We start from the raw sequence: 20,093 nt of genomic DNA, 5'->3' as shown, positions 1-20,093 counted from the left end.
CGACGCTCCTTCATCAGGTGATAGTGGAGGACTCATGGAGGGATAGTGCAGCCCTCCACTATCACCTGATGAAGGAATGTCGCTCCGAAAGCTAGTGTACTTCCAATTAAACCTGTTGGACTATAACCTGGCGTTGTGTGATTTTTAACTTTGTACACCCCAGTCCAACACCGGCATCTCCAAATCAATTTAAATCTCAAGTTGCTAAGATACAGAGAGCAGGAAGGTCCAAGTTTCAAACACTGCTCTGCGTCATTCCAAGTAAAAGCTTTTGGACAATTTATCCTTCAATAAATGTTATAATACATTTTGTTCAAATACATTTTGGCTACAGAGACAGGTGGCTTGAGTCACTCAATCTCCTGACTCGCTGGTCACACCTGAGCAGAAAGTACACCGAAACTCAATATATTCACACTCGGAATGGATTCTGGCAAAGTGAGCTGCTAAGCCATAGCTTTTCCAGCACCACACTTTCAACTCAATGCTAACCCACAGGCAGAGCATGGGAGGCCACAGGTCAGATAGTTGCGGAAGCAAGAAGTCATCTGCAACTTTTTCCCAGTTGTTTTAGGAGTTGTTGGACCATCTGACCCTGAGACCTCACAACACCTCGCCCACACCACACATCTTATAGCCCCTCATACCCTCTATATTAATGCAAGCCCACAACCAACACTCATTGGCCTTTCATTCACTCCAAGCCTATGAAATATTGTGCCACCATAGTCCTCCTAGACATAGTGCTGCTCTCTCATTAGAGAGAGATGACTGGCGGAGATTCCTGAAGGCCACGCCACCTCAGGTGAGGGGAGAGGTTGAGAAGGAGAGTCCTTCATTGTAACCTCAGCCGGTGATGGGAATTGAACCCACATTATTGGCACCAAAACATAACTCCATCCACTTAACAATGCCCCCCTTTTCCTCCATGCAACTCAATGCCAAGTCATGATCTCTGTACCAAATTAACGTAGAGATTTGAAACTTTCAAACAATCTTATACTGCTTTCATTCCTACATACATGAAAGAAAAAAGAAACCCACTCATTAAGACCATTTAAACCTCAAGTGGTTAATCTCACATAAGAACAAATTTCTAAGCCGGAAGGTGGGTAGGCCGTCCTGACTGCTGTCACCCTGGGCGGGTACCGGGGCGGGCTGTCCTAGAGGTGGTCGAAAGGTGTGTCAGGGCGGACCGAGAACTGGAAGGGGCATGGGGTGGACCGAGAACCGGAAGGTGGGTAGGGGCGGGCTGCCTTAGAGTGGTCGGAAGGTGGGAGTGGCGAGGGCTTGCTGGGTCTGTATTGTCTGCACTTTTGTATGTAACGGTATTGTCTAATGTACAAATGTCATTGTCACTGTCTTGTCACATGTGGAACTGGGATTTGAGGTTTGTCCTCCTCTCCCTGTAAAATGGTTGAACGGTAGGGTTTGGGGCCTAGCTTTGCTGCTCCTCTCCCTTGTAAAATTGCTGTCTCTTGTGTACAGCTGTTAATGTTTTTTGTAAACTGTTTTGTAATTTGTTTAATAAAATAATATAAACAGGAGATTCAGAGTCTCCTCAGTTTAAAAAAAAAGAACAAATTTCTATTCAGAGCTCCTAAATACTGTTAATCCGTTAATCCATTTTTTAAAGTGTCTATCAAACTGTGAATTCTGAACCTACTAGTAAGTTAATTGTTGTTTTGCAACCTCAGCCAAGCATTCATAATGACAAAACAATTGTCTTTGGGGAAATGTTTACAAAGGCAACCATTGAAACTGCACAATTCACCAAGGATCCTTAGAAAGCAGCTTTGAAATGCACGATCACTTCCATCTAGAAGAACAAGGGCAGCAGATAATTGCGTCCACTACCACCTGCAAGTTCCCTCTACACTCAAGGAATACGGGGAGAACAAGCCATTTGGATACATAACTGGCTCGAAGGTAGAAGACAGAGGGTGGTGGTGGAAGGTTGTTTCTCAGACTGGAGACCTGTGACCAGTGGAGTGCCACAAGGATCAGTGCTGGGTTCACTACTTTTCATCATTTATATAAATTTGGATATGAACATAGAAGGTATAGTTAGTAAGTTTACAAATGACACCAAAATTGGAGGTGTAGTGGACAGTGAAGAAGGTTACCTCAGATTACAACAGGATCTTGATCAGATGGAGTTTAATTTAGATAAATGCGAGGTGCTGCATTTTGGAAAAGCAAATCAGAGCAGGACTTATACAGTTAATGGTAAAGTTCTGGGGAGTGTTGCTGAACAAAGAGACCTTGGTGCTCAGGTTCATAGCTCCTTGAAAGTAGAGTCACAGGTAGATAGGATAGTGAAGAAGGCATTTGGTATGCTTTTCTTTATTGGTCTGAGCATTGAATACAGGAGTTGGAGGTCCTGTTGCGGCAGTACAGAATGTTGATTAGGCCACTTTTGGAATATTGTCTGCAATTCTGGTCTCCTTCCGATCAGAAAGATGTTGTGAAACTTGAAAAGGTTCAAAAAAGATTTACAAGGATATTGCCAGGGTTGGAGGATTTGAGCTATAGGGAGAGGCTGAATAGACTGGGGCTGTTTTCTCTGGAGTGTCAGAGGCTGAGGGGTGACCTTATAGAGGTTTATAAAATCATGAGGGGTATGGATAGGGTAAATAGACAAAGTTTTTCCCTGGGGTGGGGGAGTCCAGAACTAGAGGGCATAGTTTAGGGTGAGAGGGGAAAGATATAAAAGAGACCAAAGGGGCAACTTTTACATGCAGCGGCTAGTACGGGTGTGGAATGAGCTGCCAGACGAAATGGTGGAGGCAAGTACAATTGCAACATTTAAAAGGCGTCTGGATGGGTATATGAATAGGAAGGATTTGGAGGGATATGGGCCAAGTGCTGGCAAATGGGACTAGTTTAGATTGGGAAATCTGGTCGGCATGGATTAGTTGGACCAAAGGGTCTGTTCTGTGCTGAATATCATCATTCTGACTTGGAAATATATCGCTGTTCCTTCAGTGTCGTTGGGTCAAGATCTTAGAATTTCCTCCCTGACGGCATTGTGGGTAAACCTACAGCAGGTGGCCTGCAGAGGTTCAAGAAGGCAGCTCACCACCACCTTCTCAAGGCAATGAGGGACAGGCAACATAAATGCTGGCCAATCAGTGATGCCCTTGTCCCAAGTGTGAAGAAGAAAACATCAGGTGCCCCTTTCATATCTAACATGGTCTGTCAATCAAAATAGTCCAGCAGAGGTGCTTTATTTTACTTCCCATTGACTGCCATAGTGGGCTTTAGAATAGATTCCCTACAGTGTGGAAACAGGTCCTTCGGCCCAACAAATCCACACCAACCTTCCAAAGAGCAATCCATCCAGACCCAGTCCCCTCCATTTACCCCTGACTAAAGCACCTAACACTACGGGCAATTTAGCATGGCCAAATCATCTGACCTGCACATCTTTGAACTGTGGGAGAAAAGCGGAGCATCTGGAGGAAACCCATGGGGAGAGTGTGCAAACTCCACACAGACAGTTGCCTGAGGAACCCGGGTCCCTGGCGCTGTGAGGCAGCAGTGCTAACCACTGAGCCACCATGCTGCTTTATTTTTCCTTTAAAATTTAAAGAGTGGGGAACTTAAAAAAAATGATTTACAAGGATGTTGCCAGGGTTGGAGGATTTGAGCTATAGGGAGAAGTTGAAAGGTTAGAGCTGGAGCATCAGAGGCTGAGGGGTGACCTTACAGAGGTTTATAAAATCATGAGGGGCATGGATAGGATAAATAGACAAAGTCTCTTCCCTGGAGTGGGGGAGTCCAGAACTAGAGGGCATAGCTTTAGGGTGAGAGGGGAAAGATATAAAAGAGACCTAAGGGGCAACATTTTCACGCAGAGGGTGGTATGTGTATGGAATGAACTGCCAGAGGAAGTGGTGGAGGCTGGTACAATTGCAACATTTAAAGGCATCTGGATGGGTATATGAATATGAAGGGTTTAAAGGAATTTGGGCCAGGTGCTGGCAGGTGGGACTAGATTGAGTTAGGATATCTGGTAGGCATGGACGAGTTGCACCGAAGGGTCTGTTTCCGTGCTGTATATCTCTATGACTCTATGACTATGAGATTCTAACAATTACGTAAGCCTCATAAGACCTTCAAGAGCATTTATATTTGCCCTAAAAAGCCCCACATTATGCATGGAGTTCCCATGGCTTTGCTGAATTTGGAGTTTTGCTCATGCCCCACATCTTAGCACTACTGACAAAAAATGAATCTGTCAAAAACGGCAGGACTTCTGCACCCCAGACTCAACCACCATTATCAAAGTTCTTCAGAGTCTTCCAGAGTTCAAAAGAATCTATAGTATCAATAAAACCAATCTTCTATTTCAATATCATTCAAAAAGACCAAGATTAACATAACAGTAAAATAAAAAGGCCAACAAAAGAAACGATGATCGATGTCTTCAACAACAGGAAGCAACTACAAAGAAATTCCATAATATTGAAAGGATCATCCAAAACTGCAAAAGTGAATCAATTGTCTCATGGGAAAGACAAAGCACAGAGAAATGTCAATCCTTGCTCAAAAGAAAGACTTAAAAAACTCTCAGAAGTGAAAAATATAAGAGCTCTCACCAAAATTAACACATTAAGGTAAAAGAAATCCTAAATAAATGTTGATGCTTCCATGAGACTAAAAGCAAAGTTAAAAGTTTAAATGATATAGCCAATGATTGAATGAACTAATTGTTGAGCTAGGACTACAAATGTGCATTCTACATTGAGTAGCTATCATTTCCCAAAAGTTTCCGCATGAAACAATTACTCATTACCTGCTTCTTAAACCTTTCCCTGATTTCTGACCAGCATGAAAAACCTTCTATACCTTGCAAACTTCAGATTTGTGTAAACAATGTTATCTTACAGTAGCATAAAGGAAACCTCATTTTAAGTAATAAGAGTCAAAAAAATGACCGATGCATCCACTAGACCAATTTCAAGGCTGCAATTTGACTAAACAGATAAAGAGTGTAGCAAAATGTAGGTCCACTTTGTGGGTCTTTACAGAATAGCTAAAGATAGACATGTCTTACAAGGAGTGACATTTTAACCTGAGCACTCTACAAGGTACTATTCTGACATAAACACTGTTTGAACATGTCTCTGGGATGAGGCATTTATGATTTATTTCTCATTTTGCACATTTGTGGAAAAACAGAGTCAAAACCCTGAGCAAGTCAACACCTCACATCACTTGTAGCAACCTTTGTAAATATCAGTGAGGCATCAGACACTTGCAGGGGTGTGTGTTTTGAGCTGAAGAAAAGTGCACTAGGTGAGTCACAACGTACCACGAGTAGTCCTGACACAGAAGGAGCATGAAAACTGTGTCTGGATAAATGTCTCATCTGTTCCTCAGCTATAATTGCTAACGTCTGAAATCTCACAAAGCCTACTGTGAAAGGAGATTATTGTCCAAATAGTATAATCAACAGATTGTTCAATTTTACCCAAATACTTGTAGAATATGGCTACAAGTATAGAGGAGTCTATTAGCATTATCAGTGAAAGTAAATAGAAAGGGTTCACTGTACCTATAGTGACTTCCATGGAAATCTGGGACAATTACAGAAGAGCTTCATCTTCTTTGAAAGAGATCCCAAGTACATAGAGTAACTCCCGAATGAACTCAGACTTTGCTATAGGGGCTTTAAGCTCCAATCTCTAAAAGGTTCTCTTTAGTGTTTGAACTTTCCAGGCTCTGCTATAAAAATGATGTGTGTTTCAGAAAGCAGGCAGCCACAGTAATGGATTCATATGAATTGGTTATAGAACCCTCTCAGGACTGAGTTAACCAATGCCGAGTGTTAATCAATCTTAGGGGAAGGCGATGGCCTAGTGGTACTGTCACTAGCTTTTAAGCTGCAGACCCAGGTAATGTACTGGGGATCAGAGATCAAATCCTGCCATGGCAGATGGTGGAACTTGAATTCAATGAAGAAATCTTGAATGAAGAATTCACTGATGACCATGAATCAATATTGTCAGAAAAACCCATCTGGTTTACTGCTGTCCTTCAGGGAAGAAAACTGCCATCCTCACCTGTTTTGGCCTACATGTGACTCCAGACCCACAGCAATTTGGTTAACTCTGAAATGGCCTAGCAAGCCATTCAGCTGCACCAATTGCTACAAAGAAATGAAATCACACAGATCATCTGGCATCAACCTGGGCGCCAGAAAAGACAATGGCCGAAATAGCCCTATCAACCCTGCAAGGTCTTCCTTATAAACATCTGGGGGCTGGTGCCAAAAATGGGAAAGCTATCTAATTCCCTCCTCAATGGCATGGTGGGTCAACGCACTGCAGCAGTTCAAAAAGGCAGCTCACTCCCACCTTCTCAAGAGCAATTAGGAACAGCCAGCCAGTAGCGCTCACTTCCCACAAATTAATACATTTTTAAAAACATCTAAATGTTCCTTATGCTAGGGAAGCAAGTCACAGGTAAATAACTGGACGTTACACTGAATGCACCAGTGTTGCAGGAGTCTACTGATACAAGACAGGCATTTGAACTTTACCCAAAGAGTTTATTTCTGATTGTGAAGAATGAGTAGCAGGACCAAAATGACAGTTCATGAAGGAGTGCAGAAGCTGTTTGATGGGGTAGTCCCACCGGGGCAGTAAAGGCATTTCAATGAACTTTGGATAGGTTTGTTGCCCCGGTCTTCTTAACTCACTGGTGACCCTCTCGCTGTGCAGCTACATCCTTCTCTTGCTTTGATTGCAAAAGGCCTGGACCACAGTGTCAGGGGTTCCAAGAAATCTGACATGCCATCTCAATGTTCAGGGTGGCTGAATTCTACTCCTGTCTCCAGCTGCTGAAGGTCAAGGCTGAAGTGAGTAGCCCTGACTCTGGAGAAGCGTCTTCTCGGTCTTCCTACATTTTCAAATAAGGAAGGTGACAGCCTTAAGAGGAAAGCAGCCTGCTTGTTTCAGGAACTGGTACGTGGTTGCTGTTGTCATTGAGAAGTTGCACACGTATGGACCCCTTTCTACTGAAGTAGTTCACAGCACTGTCCCTGCCAGCCTGAATTGCCATGTGACTGACAATCATTCCCTGTGCCTCTGGGATATCCAGCTGTACCATACAGTTGGACATTGCTGTCAGGCTGCTGCTGCTGCTCACAAAAAAAGCTTCTGGCTCTGCTGAATAATCAGTCACTGATTTCACAACTGTACACAGGAAATTGGTCAATACTGCACAAACTAACCTCCTCTGTTAGCAGGGGGCAAGTCACAGGCATGAGAATTGAAGGTTCCGGTCGCTTTGAGTGATAACGACAGTGGTATCCCATTTCCTACGATAAAGAGTGGCTCCAGCCAACACAGAGAACCCAGCTCAGTAACTCCCTGCTGAACCTGAGCCCATGGATGAGAAACCGTCCCTTCATCACCTGGACTGATAAATACAATGGTTGATGTATTGATAAGTAGCTAGTCCAGCTCAGATCGAGCTGCTTTCAGACCTGCTAAGTGGGAGGACACACTGAATGTACCATTTTGGAAGCGAGAGGCAGTAAACAAAAACACTGAATTCAGCTTTAAGCGTTCCAGCACATGTCAATGTGGCTGGCCTTAACACTTATTTGAAATGAGCAAGAAAGAGCACTTAATGTGCGCTATGTGGGAGTAGGGAAAATCCAGGCATGAGCTCACTTGTATTAATGAGAGGCTTTACAGTAATTTTCAGCTCAGTGCTCAGTGGGTGGGAAGCAGGAGTGTTCGGGAACTGGTGTGAGCAATTACACCAACAGGAATATCCAGGTTCTAATGCAGTGAATATATTGCTTTAGCTTCTAAAAAACATGCATGCTGTGAACCTTCATATCATCTGCATTTTGCTGTTTAAGGATTGCTGAAATTCCAGACATTTCATTTACATTTGTAAATTATTCAGCAGAGCCACTGACAAAGGAACCTAACAATGCCGCGCTTTTGGATTTGTATATGAGACAGTTTTTTTTGTGTGTATTATAAGCAGATGCCATTGTGAATGTTAATAGGAATTAAAATCAAAAGCATTTACAATATTTACAGTTCACAGCAAAAAAAAGCAGATCTGTTTTAATATTTAGCAGTGATGAGGACTTGCAGCTAATGAGAGACTTGATGAGCTCGGGCTGGAAGGCTAATAAATGACCCAAGAGGGCTTCACATCATTAGAAGGGTTATTATAAGGTAAACAATAATAGACTGTTTCCGCTGATCAGCAAAAACGAGGAACAAACAGCACAGATTTATGATCATTACAAGAAGAATTAAAAGGCAAGTTAGGAAAAATGTCTCCACGCAGAGGGTGGTTGAATGCGAAATTCAATGCCACAAACTGAAGCCCATAAAACGGAACTAAACAGCCCTTTGAAAATGGGGAATATTACTGGGAGGGTTGGTTGGGGGGGGGGAGCATGGGAAAGGTAATTAGCAATTTGCTTGCCAGAATAATCCACATCTAGGATCCTTTTAATATTTTTTTCCCAAACACAAATTGAAAAAAGCTAAACCTCTGAACTTCAGTTCAAGGTACAGCTTTGAAAACACCTCCCTCTGATCAATAAATTGCGCTACTTAGGATGCACTAAATTGGCGAAAAAGAGCAAGGTTCCTCAAATATTCAGGCATGAACAAATTACACATCTAAGTGGCATGGAGATGGATTCCATGCCAGAAATTACACCCTTAATACTGAATAAACTCTGTATTTCTGTTCTTAATTTAAAATACCACAATTTGAGTTTATCTCATTATTTCTTCTCTGCGACCTCTCCTCTGGAAATGCCAACTACAAGTTATGTTCCTCCCTTTCTTTTTGATTTTCATGGTTTCCATATTGGTTGGTCCTGTTACTCCAACCATGTATTTTCTGAGATTTTTTTCTTTATTCATTTAGTCGTGGGATGAGGGTATCACGTTACCCATCCCTAATTGTACCAGGGAAGGTGGTAGTGAGTCACCTTCTTCAACCACTGCAGCCCTTGGGGACACCCATGGTGCTGTTAGGAAGTGAGTTCTGGGATATCGATCCTGTTTCTCAGCATTTGCCCCAAGTTGCAATTCATTCTACATGGATTTTTCCTTAACTTCACCCCTTCACAGCTCAGGAATCCTTCTAATATTTAATTCTAACTACTCATGTCATTTATAGAATCTAACCTCTGCACCACAAACTATAACACACATGCTCATGACATCTCTCTGCAAAAGCATTAGCTGAATCTAAAGCACTGATTCAGCATCTCATTGTTCATCAACTAATCCAGCACCTTAACAATAAAGACAACAGATACTCAAGCAATCCTGGAGCACTGAGCACACCTTCCATTCATTTTCTTTTGCCTCTTACTCTCCTCCTTGGGTCATAAGCTTCTTTCTGATCAGGTCATTAGCATGTCTTTATTGTTTCATTGCCTTGGCTCTCACCTCAGTAAATTCTGACCCAGAACAAAGCTGAGCTCTGCTTCCACACCAACTGGTTGTCATCCATCACCAGCAACTCTGCCTGGATGAAGGAATGTTCACTTTGAGCAACTCTTCATTTAACATCAATTTTCTTCTCATATAAGTCTATGTGTAGGGAATCTATGCTGTTTCCAGCTGTGTCTAATCTTTTTATAGAGTCTGCAGTCCTGGAGTGTACCTCAGGTACAATGATGACACCGAACAATGTTTGGTTGCTGCTTCTTGATCTTCCACTTATTTGAGAAACTAAAACTTCCAGTTTTAATCCATCTGTCACCTTCTATAAACATCTGACTCTCTTTTCTCCTCTCAGTTTCTGACAATTGCTTCCTAGAGACGACAAATGCAAGTCCAAAGATTCCCATGACTACATGGGAGTTCTTCCCAATCTGCTTCTTCTTCTCCTTTGCTCTCAATTTTAGCAATGCATTCTCTTCTCCGAACTAGAATTTCCTCAAATTTTAACAATGCCTGAGAGAAGAATTAACCATAACGTTCCTGACTCCCCCATCAAATGGGTAGCATGTCTACTTGAGCATCTACAAGTCTTTGGCTGGTGTGTTCATACAGCATCAAGGAGATTTTCCAAGTCCACACTATAGATGTCAGGGAATTGTTCTTTATGCATTGAAAACCAATAACAAATAATCAAGTTCCCGATTAACCAGCACTGCCCAGAAGGGTCATTGTCATAATAAATTATGAAAGAGAAGGAAAGTGAGAAAGGACTGAATCAACATAGTGTTGGAGGGGAAAGGGTGACACGGTGGCTCAGTGGTTAGCACTGCTGCCTCACAGCGCCAGGGACGCACATTCGATTCCAGCCTCGGGTGACTGTCTGTGTGGAGTTTGCACGTTCTCCCAGTGTCTGTGTGGTTTGCTGGCTTCCTCCCACAGTCCAAAGGTGTGTAGGTTAGGTGGATTGGCCAAAGGTGTGTAGGTTAGGTGGATTGGCCACGCTAAATTGCCCCATTACATCCAGGGACTTGCTGGTGGATTAGCCATGGGAAAAGCAGGGTTAAGGTGAGAGGGTAAGGGACTGAGTTTGGGTGGGATGCTCTTCAGAGACTCGATGGACTATATGGCCTCTTCCCATACTGTAGGGATTCTATATGATTGTGGACTCCAGCCCGTGCAATGCTCACCTCTCTCCATTCTTCTGTTCATTCATTTTTGAAGCAACCTGCTCAGAGATACTATGACACACCACGGCACAGACTGGACTTGAAACTGGACCTGGCAAAAGTGAGGACTCCACTTGCTGGAGATTAGAGTCGAATGTGTAGTGCTGGAAAAGCACAGCAGGTCAGGCAGCATACGAGGTGCAGGAGAATCAATGTTTCTTGCAAAAGCCCTTCATCAGGGCTCCTGTTAAAGGGCGTTTGCCCAAAATGTCGATTCTCCTGCTCCTCGGATACTGCCTGACCTGCTGTGCTTTTCCAGCACCACATTCTCAACTTGAAACTGGACCTCCTGGTTCAGAGGTGTAAACAATACACTCTATCAAAAGACCCCCTTCTATTCATCTGTCTTCTTTTCCCCATATCCAGAAATGCTCTTACACATAAATGAACTTCTTTTTTCCCATCACTAAATCACTTGTGGTATTTGTTTTTCATCTGTTCACTACCACTAGTAAATCACACATTTCCAATTGATTAACTCACATGCAAAACCCACAAACTATCAAAGGTCTGAAAGTGCTTTCACACACAACCGAATGGCTCTCCCACCATTAACTGTCACCAGTAAAACACACCCACAGCCAACTGGATATTTATAAGTGAAGCCCATGACAGGCAATGCAAACCATCAAAAGTGAGGGATGGGTGATGAGACGAAATGGAAATGGAGTTGGAAGGAGTCAATTTGTGGGTTTTTAAAAAAAATGTCAACCTGTTCAAAGATGTTATTACTCACCTCTGGAGCAAGTTGGACTTGAACCCAGGTCCTCCTGACTCCACAGGTAGGCTCTGTGCCACTATAGCCCTTCCAGCTGCTTTTTGCTGCTGACATCCCAAAATGTGCCAAAATATCATGAAGTTGTTTCTCAGGTACACAAGACTGTTTAAACAGAGTCATACAGCATGGAAACAGACCCTTTGGTCCAACTAGTCCACTTCAACCACATTCCCAAACTAAACTAGTCCCACTTGCCTGTGTTTGTCCCAGATCTCTTCAAACCTTTCCTATTCATGTACTTTTCCAAATGACTTTTAAACATTGTAACTGTACCTACATCTATCACTTCCACTGGCTGTTCATTCCACACACTAAACATCCTCTATATAAAAAAGTTGCCCCTCATGTCCTTTCTAAATCTTTCTCCTCTCACCTTAAAAATTGCCCCGTAGTTTTGAACTCCCCCACCCTAGGGAAAATACCTGTGTTGTTCACCTTATCCATGCCCCTCATGATTTTATAAACCTCTATAATGTCACCCCTCAACCTCCTACACTCCAGTGAAAACAGTCCCAGCCTATTCAGCCTCTTCTTATAACTCAAGCCCTCCATTCCCAGCAATATCCTGGTAAAACTTTTCTGAACTCTCTCCAGCTTAATATCCCTTCCTTTTACATGGCAACCAGAACGGCACACAACATTCCAGGAGAGGTTTCACCAATCACTCAACATGACGTTCCAACTCCTCTGCTCAAAGATCTGAGCAATGAAGGCAAGTATGTTAAGCACCTTCTTAACTACCCTGCCTACCTAGCAATGGTACCCTTCTTAGTTTTATCTGTAATATTTCTGATTGAAACAAGCACCCAGAGGTGAAGACGTCTAATTCCTTCTCTACTCGTAATATTATAATTATATAACAATACTTTCAATTATCTTAACAAGATCGTAGAGTCATACCCTTGTATACCCTTGAGTTTAGAAGACTGAGAGGGGATATGATTGAGACATATAAGGTTATTAAAGGACTGGACACTCTGGAGGCAGGAAACATGTTTCCGCTGATGGGTGAGTGCCGAACCAGAGGACACAGCTTAAAAATACGGAGTATACCATTTAGGACAGAGATGAGGAGAAACTTCTTCACCCAGAGAGTGGTAGCTGTGTGGAATGCTCTGCCCCAGAGGGCAGTGGAGGCACAGTCTCTGGATTCATTTAAGAAAGAGTTGGATAGAGCACTCAAGGATTGTGGAATCAACGGTTATGGAGATAAGGCAGGAACAGGATACTGATTGAGGATGATCAGCCATGATCATATTGAATGGTGGTGCAGGCTCGAAGGGCAGAATGGCCTATTCCTGCACCTATTGTCTATTGTCTATTGTCATACAGCACAGAAACAGACCCTTTGGTCCAACTCATCCATGCCAACCAAGTTTCCCAAACTAAACTCATACAACTTGGCTGTGACTTATTTATATTGAAAAGATTAAGAATATCATTTAAGTTGTTGCAAATTTTGCAATCAGTTTCCATGTGAAGGAAATTAAACGCCACAATATCAGGGCTATATATGGGCTAAAAGGAAGGCAATCCTGACATGTTATGATGGCTCTGAGTTATTTGTGCTTTATGACCGGAAATGCTTGAGAAATATAAAGACTGCTGCACCTAGGGCGTATATGATGAATGCTTGGAACAACTGGCCAGTTGCAACATGCTCTGAGTTACAACTTGTGTAGCATTTCCTACATCATCATAAATATGCGTGGTTTGGTTAGGATGAGTCACGTTTTCTCATTTGTGCGCAATTTTCTCTTGGAAGACACAGACAAAGGCTGGGTCTTTTTTCCCTGGAGCGTAGGTGTTTGAGGGATGACATTATAGAGGTTTAGAAAATCATGAGGGGCACAAATATGCTAAATAACAAGGACCTCTTCCATAGGGTAGGTGGGTTTGAAACTAGACAGCATAGGTTTAAAGTGAGGGGGGAAATATTTAAAGGTGACAGGTACAGTTACATTTAAAAGACATTTGGAGAGGTGTAGGAATAGCAAAGTTATAGAGGGATATGGGCCAAATGCTGGTAAATGGGACTTGGATAGTTTCAGAAACTTGATTGGCATGGATGAGATGGACTGAAGGGTCTGTTTCTGTGCTGTACAACTCAATGACTCTACACTTTCTGTTTTAATGGTTTCTCAGGCCAAAGGACATTTATTATTCCTTCCCACCAAGGATATCATCTAGAAGATTGACAAGTGGAGCATCATTTAAAAAAGGGCTCCCTTCATCTTTTCTGGGTCACCCAAGGCTGGAAACTTGAGTGTGGTCTTTTTCTGAATTTAATTACTTTATCGTTTAATTTGTTCTCGTGGCTTTCTCAACAATAATATGTTTCATCATAGGACTCAGTTTCAATATATTGTAGTTGGCAACAATCTGTTAGACTGTCCAATCAAGCTTCTGCTTCCTCCCGGAATGTAAACCATCTGAGAGGACCTGGCCAGATTTCTCAAGTTGCGGTTTACATTTTCCAAATAAGGCTGTTGATCAAAGTCACTCCTGAATTACTCTGCTTCATGTCAAACTCTCTGCATTTAAAGCTTACTGCAGCCTCATTTCCAATCTTAAATTCTCTGTTTGTTTTACTCATTGTCCAAATTTAGTGAAACCTTCCCATGGAAAATCAATGTGCATCATAAAGATGCTGGCCAGGTTCTCCCTGTAGTACCAGATGAATATTGCTTTCAGCTGAATGCAAACCACTTTGAGGAAAATGAACCAAACTGGGAAGTACCATATTTAAAAAATTCATTCGTGGGATGTGAATGATATATGATAAATGATATTCTTAATCTTTTCCAGGCTGCCAACACAGCCTTTGGGATTCTTGATCCTGGCTACAATGAACAATGGGTATTCTCCTGACTATACTATTCCCAATTACAACTATATTTCTCTTTTCTCCCCTCTCTTGAATGGTTCCCTGGTGCGGTGGTCAATTTACTCATCCTCCCTACAGCCCCCACTCTCAACCACACGGGGGGGGCAAGAATCACAAACCTGTTACACAAATTCAAGGGCTGAAGCTCCGTCAGCACCAACTCCTGAATCCCTCTACCTGCCTCACTGAAAGTCACACTCTCCTGTTCCTGATCACTGACCAAATTCAAGGTAGTCAATCTAAGGGGTGCGACTGCCACCTGAAACACGGCGTCCAGGTGCCACAACGTTCGAAGCTCAGAATTCAGCCCATCGTCTCTGAGTCGGAGTTCCTCCAGCAGCCATACTTGCTACAGATGTGGTCACTATAAACCACAATGGGGTCCACCAGCAACTACATCATGCAAGTACAACGCATCACCTGGCTATACATCTCTATTTTAATTACTTCATTCTTAATTTGATTTTATAAAATTTTGCACAGGTCTTTTAGTTTGTAGCCTGTAAATATTTCTCCAATTTACCTTAAATTTGAAATTAACCTAAATTAGATCTTCAACACGGTAACTATCAGCAACCAATAATCATACCGTTTACCTGCGATGTCACTCTTTATGCTGGGTTCATGATCCTGGGCTTTAATTGACCCTGTTTAAAAAAAGCCTTATAAAATAAGCCAAAAAAATGGAAAGCAAAGAACCTCTTCCCCGAACTCCCATGTGACCTCCAAATTCCCTGAATTATATACTTACTTGGGCTGTGATCTCTCCTTACTGCAATCAACGACAGTTTCACCATCATAATTAAATTCTTAATTCCAGGTTTGTTTTTTGATCGAATTCAAATTCTACCATGTCAGAATTTGAATCTGGGGCCCCAGAACATTACCTGGGTCTCTGGGTTAATAGTCTAGAGATAATACCACTAGGCTATCATCCACCCCCACCTGCCATTCTTTTTTTCTTCTATTTTGTGAAATATCTCGTTGTCTGGATTAATGTTAATTCTGATGGTCTTTTAGGATTCTATAAGTCTAGCCAAATTGTCTCTAAAGTCTGTGCCATTGTGAAAGCCTTGCCATTTCCCCTATATAAAATAAAAGGGGCAGCACAGTGGCTCAGTGGTTAGCACTGCTGCCCACAGCACCAGGGCTGCGTTCAATTCCAGCCTTGGGCGATTGTCTGTGTGAAGTTTGCACGTTCTCCCCATGTCTGCATGAGCTTCTTCCCACAATCCAAAGATGTGCAGGTTAGGTGGATTGGTTGTGCTAAATTGCCCATGGTGTTCAGGGATGTATAGGTTAGATGCATGAGTCATGGGTAAATGTAAGGGAATGGGTTTGGGTGGGATATTCTTCAAAGGGTCAGTGTGGACTTGTTGGGCTGAAGGTCCTGTTCCACATAGTAAGAATTCTAAATGCCCTTCTTTTTTGCAGGACATTCAATTGTTCAAAACATAGTGGACCTAATTGTCCCTTCCCAAGAAGGGATGATCATTCATTACTGAATGAAGTTTTTGGATTTTCTCTCAAAATCAATTCACATGGATTTTAAACCCAACCATGTGCTGCGAGTTCTTAACATGGAATGTCTATGGCAGGACATATGTTAATTCACAACTCAGTTGGTGCACTCGGATTTTATGAAGCATCTCATCTATTACACCATTGTTAAAGGGACTTCCTGCTTCCATGTTCATTACCAAATATTTTCACATGCATCCCGAAGTTCATGTTTGACCAAATCCAATTTATTGTCAAGAATTTAGCTGGTGCCCCAGTCACGTTCCTATCTATTTCACTGTTGCTTTGTACATTATCATTTCTTCACTACTATTTTGTTGTAGACTTGACGAAATCTAGTTGCCATGTTCATGAAGTGCAACATGGAAGTTTTTTTTACTTATCCCATATCTTCAAGTTCATTGTTTTGATGTTGCTAAACTCTCTTGTTAATGGGAGATTTACTCTAACCTTCTCAATTTTTTTTAACATATACTGCTACTCTAAGTTGAATGCACTCATCATCCTTTACTCCTGCTTCCTTTAGGAGGATTTTTTTAGTCAGTGAGAAGATGGATAGGCAAACTGCCAATGTAGTTGAATGTAATTTAAGATAATTAGCCTTTTTTTCCTTTAAACTCCTATCTCCCAAAGTCAATAACAGCAGCTTAATATTTTGATTAGAGAAATCTTGTTAAAGGAATACAATCATATCCAGATTGTGCAAACTAAATCCATTGAATTCTCAAAAAAATTTGTTTCACATGTTCCACGCTTAGCTTAGGCCTTTTAGGCTAATTTTTATTAACAGCCTGCTCAGCAGTGAGGGTATGTGACTTGACACTAAATCTGTGCTGATGAAGTGGTTTACCCCAGCTATTTTTACAGGGAATCACCACTGTCTTTATTAATTCATCAACATGTTGTCATTCCCAAACCTAACCTTATTATTTAAAGAATTAAGGTGGCATTTTAATCTATCCAGCGCAGGCACTGTGGACATGTATCCAGTGTCCAACACGGTGCAACTGAATGAACCTGCAAGTAGAACATTCATTACTGGGCTGAAGCACCTTGTAAGTGATATAACTACTTCTTCTGCCTGATCAATATCACCATCTTCTCCACTGGAACATTCATCGTCATGTGTAATATTAAAAAATCTTGTTGTTTCACCTAGGACAGATATTGCTATTCCTACTCCTTTTAGTTATGATTTTCCTTTCATGAAGAAATATTCAACAGGATGATCTTGAATTGCCACTACCACTGAATCCCTTATTCTTTGTGTTACTGATCACTGTTTCATTTTAGCTATGAAGGCCAATAGGAATGAACGTTTTCCCTTCCCAAGAGATGGGGTGATCATTCATTACCAAATGAAGTTTTCAGATTTCTCACTGAATTTTTTAAAAGACTTCTAACATTTTTTCCAAAACTTGACTTTCTGAGAAGGGGTCTTTCTAAATCCAGCTAATAATAGAAATCTATCTATGTTTGATACCTTAGCCCAGCACAACAAGTTAAAGCCAAAGACTGAATTAGGCATCTCTAAGTAAACATTTTGCACTGTTGCATATAGTCTGTTAAATTCCATTATGTATTCTTCTGTAGAATATCATCTTATTTTCTAAATTTATCAAAATGTTATGTCTCACATGAATTAACAGATCATCTTCCTTTTAAATTCTTCCATAAGTTTCAATAAAATTTTTAAAACATTCCTCTGTGTCCAACTGTTGAATTTCCAGCTCTGGGTGTATTTTACATCTGATCTTGCTTCAAGTGGGAAGCAACTCGACTCAGGGGCCGTTTTGTGTTGTTCTTGGTAAAAATGCAAAACCTTGTCCACGTATTCAGTTTCATCATTGCATTGAAATACGGTTCAATTTCACAAAATATCAGTGATAAATCATAACAGTTTTCATATGGTTTCAGCTGTTCTCCAGCAAAGTAGCACTAATTACAATCTTCTGTCAAAAGATTTCTTAGTCTCGAATCCTCACCTTTAGGCAACGGTAAATGTCGTTTTAGTATGTGTCTGATTTACTTGCTTACTTACAGATAATGAGTTGTACTTTATTGTGAGACATGGTTTATTATTGTTGAAACACAAGATATTTACGTGCAATGCTATGAAACTCATCTTTCCCTCTATTTCCCGAGTAACCTTACAGTTCTTAAATTACAATGTTTTCACACTTGTTTAAAATCTGCTTTGGAAATGCAAGATGGTAGGAAGTTTATAATACCCCAGTACAGCTGGCTGAACTGAGGTTGAGGCTGTTATAAAGTTATACAGCACGGGAACTGACCCATCAGTCTAACAGTTCGTGCTGAACATAATCCCAAACTAAACTAGTCCCACCTGCCTTTTCCTGGCACATATCCCTCCAAACCTTTCCTATTCATATACTTATCCAAACGTCTTTTAAATATTGTAATTGTACCCACATCCATCACTTCCTCAGGAAGTTCATTCCACATGCGAGCCACCCGCTGTGTAAAAGAATTGCCCTTTATGTCTTTCTTTAATTAAAAATGTTCTGACTAGTCTTGAAATCCCCCATCCTAGGGAAAAGACAACTACCATTAATTCTATTTTTACCCCTCAGTATTTTATGAACTTCCATAAGGTCACCTCTCAACCTCCTACACTCCAGTGCAACTCCCAGCCTTTCTCTACAACTCAAACCTTCCATACCCTGCAACATCCTGGTAAATCTCTTCTGAACCTTCACCATTTGATAATACCCTTCCTATGTCAGGGCATCCAGAACCGGACACAGTATTCAAGAACAGAACTCCCCAATATCCTGTACAATGTCAACATGCCTTCCCAACTTCTGCAAAGGTTCCTGCTTCTTGTGCTGATGTTATCTTCCATGTGTCAACCTCTTTGATTAGAGTACAGTTCTCCAGGTTATCCCCAAGTACAGTGGTGTATTATTGTTTACTGTGTTCGCATGGTAACTGACACGCAGATCCCTCCCATGCAGTTAGAGCAGTTTGATACACCAATGTAACTAACATAATTCAGTTACTCCAGTGAATGAGTATCTGTCGCAGGACGACAGTATTAGATATTGTAATTATCCTACTGATTGAGCCAACTCTAGGAGCTGAGCTGTCTCAAAATCAGAAACTCCGATCTATTGTTTCATCTGAAACCTTGTAGCATTGGCTCATCAACATCTCTTCAGTATGGTCCATCAAGGAAAATGGCTTGCATATCTGTCTGGCCTGATCCAATTTGACAGTGAATTCTGCAAGCTTCCTGGCTTACTGTCTCAGTTCTCTTCCCAGCATGCTGTTCAGTTGGCCAATTTTGCTGTTAATGTCCCAAAGGATCTGCTATTTATTTAAAAGGGACATTCTACTACCTACGCAACAATCCTTTGGTACTAATGTTAATCTACATCCAAATCAGCTGGTGAGACAGAAACTAAAGTACCTTTCTTTGTAGATAGAGTTTATTAACTACTCAATCTTAGAGATCCTTCCTCAGACCAATGCCACCCATTCCCCCTTTATATCTACCCTGTCCATTAACCAATTAATCCCAATCATGTATTTAAGTACTTGTTTTATTAATGTATACTCCTCTGGTAACAAAGAGTGGCTGATAATTCTGAATCTTGGACCTATGGGATTGTCTCCAAAAAACCGACAAATATTTAAAATTGTCTCCAGATTCTACCAAATTCATTTTCAAACTATATTAGTGATTTAGGTTGTCAGGGAGAATGATCTCCCCTGCCCCAAGTTTTCACATTTCTATAGTTTATCTCCAAGATTCAAAGCATCAACAAATGTCACATTCTCACAAAGGAATAATGATAATTGGGGTGCCTCATTAATTAAATTATCTGTAAACTCTGTTGATCCAGGCAGGCAATGTTTATCCCTCTAGACTCCATGCCATGTTGTCGCTATGTGTGATGCAAAATCTCACATATCACAATTCTATGTTATCTCGACAACATTAAGCTGCAGAAAAAACTCTTTGTCCTTCCACAAGCTTGTTACTATCCCCAGAGACAAAGACAATTTGGATTTCATTATATGTCTAAAACCTAAGCAAACACCAGCAATTGGAGAATTAAATTTCATAGCAAGTTTTAATTATTAGTGTTGTTTTCCATTTAAAACGTGCTCCAATGTTAATCTCTTAACGCCTTTTAAATGGCAAAATGTCAGAAATGTCTCAGCCTAGTACTTACTGATCCCTTCGACAAAGTGCTATTGATTAACTT

This window comes from Chiloscyllium plagiosum, unplaced genomic scaffold (assembly GCF_037043375.1).
Source record: "Chiloscyllium plagiosum isolate Xiang-an unplaced genomic scaffold, Cpla_swu_hap1 HiC_scaffold_39, whole genome shotgun sequence".
Classification (NCBI taxonomy): domain Eukaryota; kingdom Metazoa; phylum Chordata; class Chondrichthyes; order Orectolobiformes; family Hemiscylliidae; genus Chiloscyllium; species Chiloscyllium plagiosum.
This window is presented reverse-complemented; position numbering follows the sequence as displayed.